The following is a 9,882-nucleotide window of genomic DNA, read 5'->3' as shown; positions in this document are numbered from 1 at the left end:
GCATGCCATTCACTGGCACTGATGACTGTTGTCTGACACTTCAAGTGTCAGACAAGATGGACTACGCCTTTTCACTCTATGTTGAGTCTGGATTTGTGTTTATTGAAGGCCCATACAATAGTACAGTTGTTGTGATTTAATATGAGCAGTCTTTCCCTACACTTTGCCTTGTGCCACTGCCAAAAGGTCCTGCTAAAGCCGTGTTGTACCACTTTCCTGTCTTGCCCAACATTTGCAAGCAAACAACGTAAATCAATGTATTAAACTAAACCTTAAACCAAGAGTCAATTCTCCCCCAAATGTGTTTCACATATGTAATCTTTAGTTGGCTAGCTTGTTGGCTAAGTTACCAGTGAGCCAGGGAGTTGAACATGATTTTTCTGTTGACGTGGGCCACACAGCATCAGGGAAAATTGATTGGCGTTATCTTTGCAAACAAACTGAATAAGCAACTCCCTGTTGGACTATTGATGCTTTGAAAAGTCTGTCTCGTAACAGTGAGTGATTGTGTGTGTTAGTGTGTGTGTGTGTGTGTGTGTGTGTGTGTGTGTGTGTGTGTGTGTGTGTGTGTGTGTGTGTGTGTGTGTGTGTGTGTCTGTGTCTGTGTGTGTGTGTATGTGTGTGTATGTGTACGTGCATGCTGGGGCACTTGTGCGAATAAGTGTTTGAATGCAGAAGCACATGTTGGCTAAACATGGACCAGGTCAGTTAATATATCCTGTCCGTGCGTGTGTGTGTGTGTGTGTGTGTGTGTGTGTGTGTGTGTGTGTGTGTGTGTGTGTGTGTGTGGACTGGTGGCCTGTCCAGGGTGTCTCCCCGCTTGCCACACAATGACTGCTGGGATAGGCTCCAGCATCCCCGTGGCCCTGTGTAGGATAAGCAGTTTGGATAATGGATGGATGGATTTCCTATACAAAACAATGTGGTTAAAGACAAGGTGAAAGGGCATTCAGAGAGTATCCTGCTTCTATAACATGGCATATTTCCACATGAGACAGGATATGTGGGCGAGATAGGCAGCGATGCGATTGCATCTTTTAGGATTTGTTTGGATTTAAGCTCTTTAAAGGAAAGGGAATCCTGAAGTTGCACGTGCTTGTAAATTCTCATACATTTTATAATGTTATTGGTTGGAATATTGCTCCCCTGCCTGCTCGGAGTCAGAGATGCAACCACAAAAACATGGCTGTTATAGAGAAAGTTGGGGTGTTCAGATTTTGATGTAAAATACTTTAAAATTGAAAATTTCAGTTTCTTTTGGCATAAGTAATTGAATAGGTGCATACATAATATGACCGAGGAAATGAGGTAAAAAGGTTAAAAAAATGAAGGGTTTTATTTTATGTTGTCATATACGATGTTTGATGTCAATGAAAGAAATAGACAGAAAAAAAGACATGATACAACCCATTATGCGGACAGAGATGGAGTGTATGCTTTTGGTTGGCTGACTTTCTTCAGTCAGACGAAGGGAGGAAGAGGTGGAAGGGTGAAAAGGGGAGACTATGGCTGTGGAAATGGAAATTAGCCTATCTTGCTGAGTGATGCTGCAAATGACCTTAACAGGAAGGAGGTCACAGAGGTAGACATGGGTGGGTGGCAAAGCAACAAGACAAGTCCCTTATCTGTGCTTTCATACGCTACTAAGCTTTCATTTCTTTGGCAACAATATTTGAATGAACAGCTTACTGTATTTGAATGTCTAGTTTGACCTGCTCTACTGCCAAACAACCTGTTTTGTAGAAGTTTGGCAAATTTTGGCTTCAGAGTGACGGTCAGGGCATATCATCTGCATCGGCTTCCAGATGCTACAATTGTGCGGCAATGTGTATGACAGCTCATATTTGTGTCAACTAAATTCATGTATATTTTTTTATTTTAATTTATTTCTGTTTGCGCTTCAGACTTTCAAAGAAATTAAACAAGTCAAGCACCAGTTAACATAAACAATCAAATCAAAGACACAGAACATTCATTTACAAGGCTTAGCTGGAACAGAAATACACAGACATTATACAGAAACGAACAGACTACACCTACTCTGTAAACTCAGGAAATACCACATTCACAAGGAAAATCCAGACAAAATTACAGAATGTTCATTTAAAGCAAAATAACCTTTGGATGTCTTGTCTTCAGTTCACAGTTCACTCACACAGAAACAAAATAATAAATGCTGTTGACACGTCAACAAAAATTTCTGCACGAAAACACCCATCTTCAACAACGGGGTCATCCGGAAAGGTAACCATGGTTACAACCTGACTCCGCTGTACAATCTCCTTCCTCTGACAGAAGGTTTTGAGTCCACTTGTACAGGATCAACCAAACATAAAATACTTTGATTCCACTTTCAACCAGTTAACAAATAAAGCACGTTATCCTCTGCTATTAGGCTTTGCCCCAGTGTTACACAGGCAATTATTGTTTATGTTGATAGCAATGATGGTGTCTGTACTATCATGTTTCTCATGTGATACCTATTAGCATCATGTTGTGGTACTTCTTAGCTGTTTCGTGTGCAAAGGATTAATTCAGTCATCATTATGGTATGTATTTAAGGGATGCCGGAGAGCACAATATTGGTCTTGGATCATGTCACTGGTGAAAAGTTATAATATGAATATAACGGGTGCCAAATATAGAGAAAATATATAAACTGCATGTGTTCATGCGCGTGTGTGCCTACATGTGCATGTGTATAGCCTCAGACGTGATGCTAGCATAGCCTCCTACTGGTCTCATGGTGCCCCCTGATAAGCTGGTGCTGCACAGGGTTTCAGAATAGAGCTAGCTCCAGTGGAATTAGCTTCCATTGTTATGGTAATGACAGTGATACTTCTGCCCCCGTCCAACTCAGACTGGCCATTGTATGGAAACAGGAATGCAATTTCTCCAGCAGCACCATGCGGAAGCAGGATGGCAATCCTCTGTGAGAATGAAAGGTCCCTAAATGACTCTCCATTCAGGTGAGGATAAGGGGCCAGCAGCCAATTAAAGAGGGCGCAGCTGAACAGTGGCATCCCAAAAACCTTGGGCTATTCAACATACATGTTGAGGAATAAATGAAAACACACGTGCGCGCACGCACACATGCAGAAACACACACACACACTTCTTAACTTTTTTCCCCCCACATAAAAACAGGCATTCTAGGTGTTGTTGCAAAGCAGTCTCTGAAGGGCTCTGTACTACATACATTGACAGCGCTATTATTATCACACAAAAAAATAACCTTCAACCAAATCATGTTTTGGGGCAGTAACTACTGGCAAACATAAAACTCACTACTACTAGCCAAACTTATATCAGGGAAAGACACGGAGACATTATTTCAAAATTCATAAATATTGTTTTTTGAACGTTCTTGTTATGAATTTTATTTCTGCTCATTCCATTTCAATACCAACCAACGTAAACCATCCTAGCGTACACTATGCTCTTACACTCGCATACCTGTTCATTTCGTTTCATATTTGGTGTCCTGCTATACTTCCCAGCTGGGTGGGGACGTCCCCCACTGGTCCCCACCGCAACGTTTTCTGAGGGACGGTACCGGGACGTTATTGACGTCCGCAGTCGTGGTGCGACGTATTCTGCGTGTGACGTAAATATAACGTCCGGGGAACGTTTCCATTTGGTCCCCGGGGGAACGTTCTCATTTGGTCCTTCAACAACGTGTTGACAACGTCCTGTTTTGGTCTCTCATAACATTATAAAGGGGACGTTAATGGGACTTTCCTAGGACGTTTATTTACTTTAGCGCACGCACACACACACACACACACACACACACACACACACACACACGCACGCGCGCACACAAATGTAATATATTAATATGTTATATATTGATAACATAATGATAGAACAATAATATATATAATCCAGATTATTTTGATTATTTTACCTTATTTATGTATCTATTTATTTATTTGTTTATTTATTTTATTTTACTTTACCAGATTATTTTACTGGATTATTTTGCTCCGTATTTGTTGAGCACTATCACTACTATTGGGTGTTTCTTTGTTTTATAAGTGTCACAACCTCTAAATGCAATCGCTGACAAATTTAGCATTTGTGAAACACACAATAGCATGTGCTTCTTAATAGACCTTAGTTTGTATTTATTCCATCGTTCAAGGCATTTTGCCGTATAGGCTAAATCAGATTCATGAATCTCACAATGAAGCTGATTAATGTCCTGAGATTTAAAGCTATCCTTAGACCGTTTTAGTTAGGCAAAAAGAAAGATATACATATTCAAAATTATAAATGACTGTCAACAGAAAAAAGACATGTGAAAACCATGACTTAACATTACACTGTTTCCTGATGAAGGTTTCTTAGACTTCAGCCTTCCTTCAATTAACATAAATGCTTGGATGAAAAGAGAACCCAGCCACTGAGGATGCACAAGCCAGTGCATCCTTAGTGCCGGTCCCAAGCCCGGACAAATGGGGAGGGTTGCGTCAGGGAGGGCATCCGGCATAAAATCTCTGCCAAATCAAATATGCGGATCATAAATAAGACTTGCATACCGGATCGGTCGAGGCCCGGGTTACCAACGACCGCCACCGGTACTGTTAACCAGCAGGGTGTCGGTGGAAACTATGCTACTGTTGGGCGAAGGAGAAGGAGAGGGGGAAAGCATGTCCAGAGGCAGCTAGAGAGGCGGAAGGGTAGGTAGGCATGTGGAGGTGAGAGTTGGAACTTTGAATGTTGGCACTATGACTGGTAAAGGGAGAGAGCTGGCTGACATGATGGAAAGAAGAAAGGTAGGCATACTGTGTGTGCAAGAGACCAGGTGGAAGGGGAGTAAGGCCAGGAGTATCGGAGGTGGGTTCAAACTCTTCTACCATGGTGTGAATGGGAGGAGTAATGGGGTAGGGGTAATTCTGAAGGAAGAGTATGTCAAGAGCGTGCTGGAGGTGAAGAGAGTGTCAGACAGAGTGATGAGTATGAAGCTGGAAATTGAAGGTTTATTGCTGAATGTTATCAGCGCATATGCCCCGCAAGTTGGGTGTGAGTTGGATGAAAAAGAAGAATTCTGGAGTGAGTTGGACGACATGGTGGAGAGGGTACCCAAGGAGGAGAGAGTGGGGATTGGAGCCGACTTAAACGGACATGTTGGTGAAGGGAACAGAGGTGATGAGGAGGTGATGGGAAGGTATGGAGTCAAGAAGAGAAATGTGGAAGGACAGATGGTGGTCGATTTTGCGAAAAGGATGGAAATGGCTGTGGTGAATACATATTTCAAGAAGAGGGAGGAACACAGGGTGACGTACAAGAGTGGAGGAAAGTGCACACAGGTGGACTATATCTTATGTAGAAGGCGCCATCTAAAAGGGATTGGAGACTGCAAGGTGGTGACAGGGGAGAACGTAGCTAGGCAGCATCGGATGGTGGTCTGTAGGATGACTTTGGAGACCAAGAAGAGGAAGCGAGTGAAGACACAGCCGAAGATCAAATGGTGGAAGTTGAAGAAGGAAGACTGTTGTGTGGAGTTCAGGCAGGAGTTAAGACAGGCACTAGGTGGTAGTGAAGAGTTGCCAGATGGCTGGACAACCACTGCAGAAATAGTGAGGGAGACAGCTAGGAAGGTACTTGGTGTGTCATCAGGACAGAGGAAGGAAGACAAGGAGACTTGGTGGTGGAATGAGGAAGTACAGAAAATTATACAGAGGAAAAGGTTAGCAAAGAAGAAGTGGGATAGTAAGAGAGATGAAGAAAGTAGACAGGAGTACAAGGAGATGCAGCGTAAAGCAAAGAGAGAGGTGGCAAAGGCAAAGGAAAAGGCGTATGGTGAGTTGTATGACAGATTAGACACTAAGGAAGGAGAAAAGGACTTGTACCGATTGGCTAGACAGAGGGACCGAGCTGCAAAGGATGTGCAGCAAGTTAGGGCGATCAAGGATAGAGATGGAAATGTGCTGACAAGCGAGGAGAGTGTGCTAAGAAGGTGGAAGGAATACTTTGAGGGGCTGATGAATGAAGAAAATGAGAGAGAGAGAAGGTTGGATGATGTAGGGATAGTGAATCAGGAAGTTCAGCGGATTAGCAAGGAGGAAGTGAGGGCAGCTATGAAGAGGATAAAGAGTGGAAAGGCAGTTGGTCCTGATGACATACCTGTGGAGGCATGGAGATGTTTAGGAGAGATGGCAGTGGAGTTTTTAACTAGATTGTTTAACACAATCCTGGAAAGTGAGAGGATGCCTGAGGAGTGGAGAAGAAGCATACTGGTACCGATTTTCAAGAACAAGGGCGATGTGCAGAACTGTAACAACTACAGAGGTATAAAGTTGATCAGCCACAGCATGAAGATTTGGGAAAGAGTAATAGAAGCTAGGTTAAGAGGAGAGGTGACGATCAGCGAGCAGCAGTATGGTTTCATGCCACGAAAGAGCACCACAGATGCAATGTTTGCTTTGAGAATGTTGATGGAGAAGTATAGAGAAGGCCAGAAAGAGTTGCATTGTGTCTTTGTAGATTTAGAGAAAGCTTATGACAGAGTGCCGAGAGAGGAGGTGTGGTATTGTATGAGGAAGTCAGGAGTTGCAGAGAAGTATGTAGGAGTGGTGCAGGATACGTATGAGGGAAGTGTGACAATGGTGAGGTGTGCGGTTGGAATGACAGATGGGTTCAAGGTGGAGGTGGGATTACATCAAGGATCGGCTCTTAGCCCTTTCTTGTTTGCAATGGTGATGGACAGGTTGACGGACAAGATCAGGCAGGAGTCTCCATGGACGATGATGTTCGCGGATGACATTGTGATCTGTAGCGAGAGTAGGGTGCAGGTTGAGGAGAGCCTGGAGAGGTGGAGGTATGCACTGGAGAGAAGAGGAATGAAAGTCAGTAGGAGCAAGATGGAATACCTATGCGTGAATGAGAGAGAGGACAGTGGAATGGTCAGGATGCAAGGAGTGGAGGTGACAAAGGCATTTGATTTTAGTACTTGGGGTCAACTGTCCAAAGTAACGGGGAGTGCAGTAGAGAGGTGAAAAAGAGAGTGCAGGCAGGTTGGAGTGGGTGGAGAAGTGTGTCAGGAGTGATTTGCGACAGAAGGGTATCAGCAAGAGTTAAAGGGAAAGTTTACAAGATGGTTGTGAGACCAGCTATGTTATATGGTTTGGAGACAGTGGCACTGACGAAAAGACAGGAGGCGGGGCTGGAGGTGGCAGAGTTGAAGATGCTAAGATTTTCACTGGGAGCAACGAAAAAGGACAGGATTAGGAACGATTATATTAGAGGGACCGCTCAGGTTGGACGGTTTGGAGACAAAGCAAGAGAGGCAAGATTGAGATGGCTTGGACATGTGTGGAGGAGAGATGCTGGGTATATTGGGAGAAGGAGGCTGAATATGGAGCTGCCAGGGAAGAGGAGAAGAGGAAGGCCAAAGAGGAGGTTTATGGATGTGGTGAGGGAAGACATGCAGGTGGCTGGTGTGACAGAGGAAGACGCAGAAGACAGGAAGAAATGGAAACGGATGATCCGCTGTGGCGACCCCTAACGGGAGCAGCCGAAAGTAGTAGTAGTAGTAGCTTGGATGGAAAGAGAAACGGAGACACTAAAAATTTAAATTCTACTTACCTGGTGGGATGACTAACATTTTGATTAAAGTGTATAATTATCAGTTTCAAACAGGAACAAGTGTTTCAGTCGATGAAGCAAGCATTTTGTATCTCTACATCAGTGGAGCTAGTCCTGTGGACGCACTTTTCAGGAATAATGTCTCTGGCTGCAAAAACAAGTTGAGAAACAGCTCAATACTGGAGGAGGTTTGTGCTGTCCAAGTGCCTTCAGTTTCATCAGTTTCTGTTGTGACAGCCCCAGAGCCTTGGTCCTTTGTATTGTGGGTGTTTTGTGTGTCTTGCAAGTCCTTGGCGGGTGGAGCTAAGGTGCCTATGATGATCACCCAATTAGTTACGATCGGCTCATGGGCCACAACAACAAAGGAAGATGCACACTGAATTTAGCAGTAACAAACTGAGATTTATTAAAGTAAAGAGGTGTGGAAGTCAGAGTCAGTGTTGTGTGAAAGTGCATGAGGGCAGTGGCTAATGTGAGATGTGTGTTGTCAGTGTAAAACAAAATGAGGTAACACAAAAGAAACGCGCACGCAGAGCTCAGTGAAGGGTGACTGTGTTTGAAGTCTGGGTTTAAGTAACTTATATCACTGCCCAGGTTTCCCCAGTTATTGTGATCACACCTCAGCTCCACCCCTTCAAGGACCTGCAAGAGACACAAAACACACACACAGTACACACAACCAAGCTCTGGGACCGTCACACTATGTAGTTAGTGGTTGTCAGTTAGACCCCCCTGGTTCTATTCACCTACGTCTATCACCCACCCATCTAACCCACATAGAAAGATAACTACAGAGATGCAGATATCTTGAATTAAAACACTACAGGATGCATTGTGCTAGGCTGAGGAGGAGGAATGATAGAGGAAACATGTTGACTCTGTTTTCATCATTGACGATGTCTTCAAGATGGTCATGGAGGAGTTGAGGTCAAGAAGGAATCAAATATCTACAAAAAAAACAGGGTGAAGGTTGCAATGATAAACAGACAGAACACTGCTGAAAAGAACTATCTGCCAAATTCATAAACCCTCAGAGCAGAGACATTGAGGTGGGGAACCTTGATTTAAAATTCCCTATAACCATTTAAAATTTACTATAACTACTAGATCTGGCAGTACCACTAGATCTGGCAGTACCAAATGTCATGAGAGTTGGTCTGATGGCAAATTCAATTTCAACATCTCAAAAGCGCATATGCCACTTTGTAAAGTGGTAAAAAAAACTACTTCAGATCAGTTATCACAAATTTGTCTGTTAGCATCTTGCTTGATGAAAAATAACCCCGTTCAGTTAGCTCTCCAGTGTTATCATAAAGAAATATTTCCAGATGACAATGTGTCTCCAAAACTGTAGGAGAAAAAAAAATGCTGGTAAAATACTGAAGTTGCAAACCCAAAAATTAAATGTCAATATAATGTCACTTACTCAAAATTGTGACGAAATTGTTGAATGAAGTGTTATCTGCAGGGGAGAGAAACAAAGCTGAAATGCAAGGATTTTGACAGGCTGGAGCCAAGTTGAATCACATGCAATCAGTGAACTCATAAACCTGTGCAACAAGTTTGTACATGTACTCACATAGATGTGTGTGTACGCAAATACAAAATCTGTCTCAACATGTCAATATGTAAAGCATAATCATGTACATTGATACACCACCTATATTGCTAACCCCACTGGCAGTGGCAGGTTTGGGCTTCCTGTAACAGTCCTAGGGGGATGAACAGCCTGAACTGTTAACTCTGATTTGTTCAGTCTCCATGTGGTGCGGTCTGTGGTAGCACCAAACCATACTGGAGTTGTACAGCTCAGCCACAGAGCAATTCTCTGGGGAAACCAAGAGATAGCTTGTGAAAGTCTGGCTCTGGTCTGATACTGTGGTCAGGGTGGTCCTGGTGGGGGTGTGAGGGCGCTCCTTGTGCTCTGCTATGTCTGGCTGGACTCAGGTCTGAGAGAGAGGGAGGTGGAGATAACAAACAGTAAGTTTGAGAAATCCCCTTTTGAATCTAGGGTTGGCTTTAATCTTCTAATTTTCCTTTAAATTCAGGAAGTTTTTTTTCTTAAATAATCAAAATTATAAGCCTTTACAAAATATGTGTAGCCCTGGCTAAAATGCATTTAGACATCTGGCTAAAATTCAGTTAGACACCTAAAATTCATATACATTTGGTTAAAATTAATTTAGGATATAAATAGTTTTAAAAATGAAGTTCATAGTGTAAATATTTAAGAAAATATATGGAAGGATAAAATAGAAAAGTCATAATCTTTACAGTTAAAAGGTTAGT

Source organism: Lampris incognitus, chromosome 4, assembly GCF_029633865.1.
Source record: "Lampris incognitus isolate fLamInc1 chromosome 4, fLamInc1.hap2, whole genome shotgun sequence".
In the NCBI taxonomy this organism is placed as follows: domain Eukaryota; kingdom Metazoa; phylum Chordata; class Actinopteri; order Lampriformes; family Lampridae; genus Lampris; species Lampris incognitus.
This window is presented reverse-complemented; position numbering follows the sequence as displayed.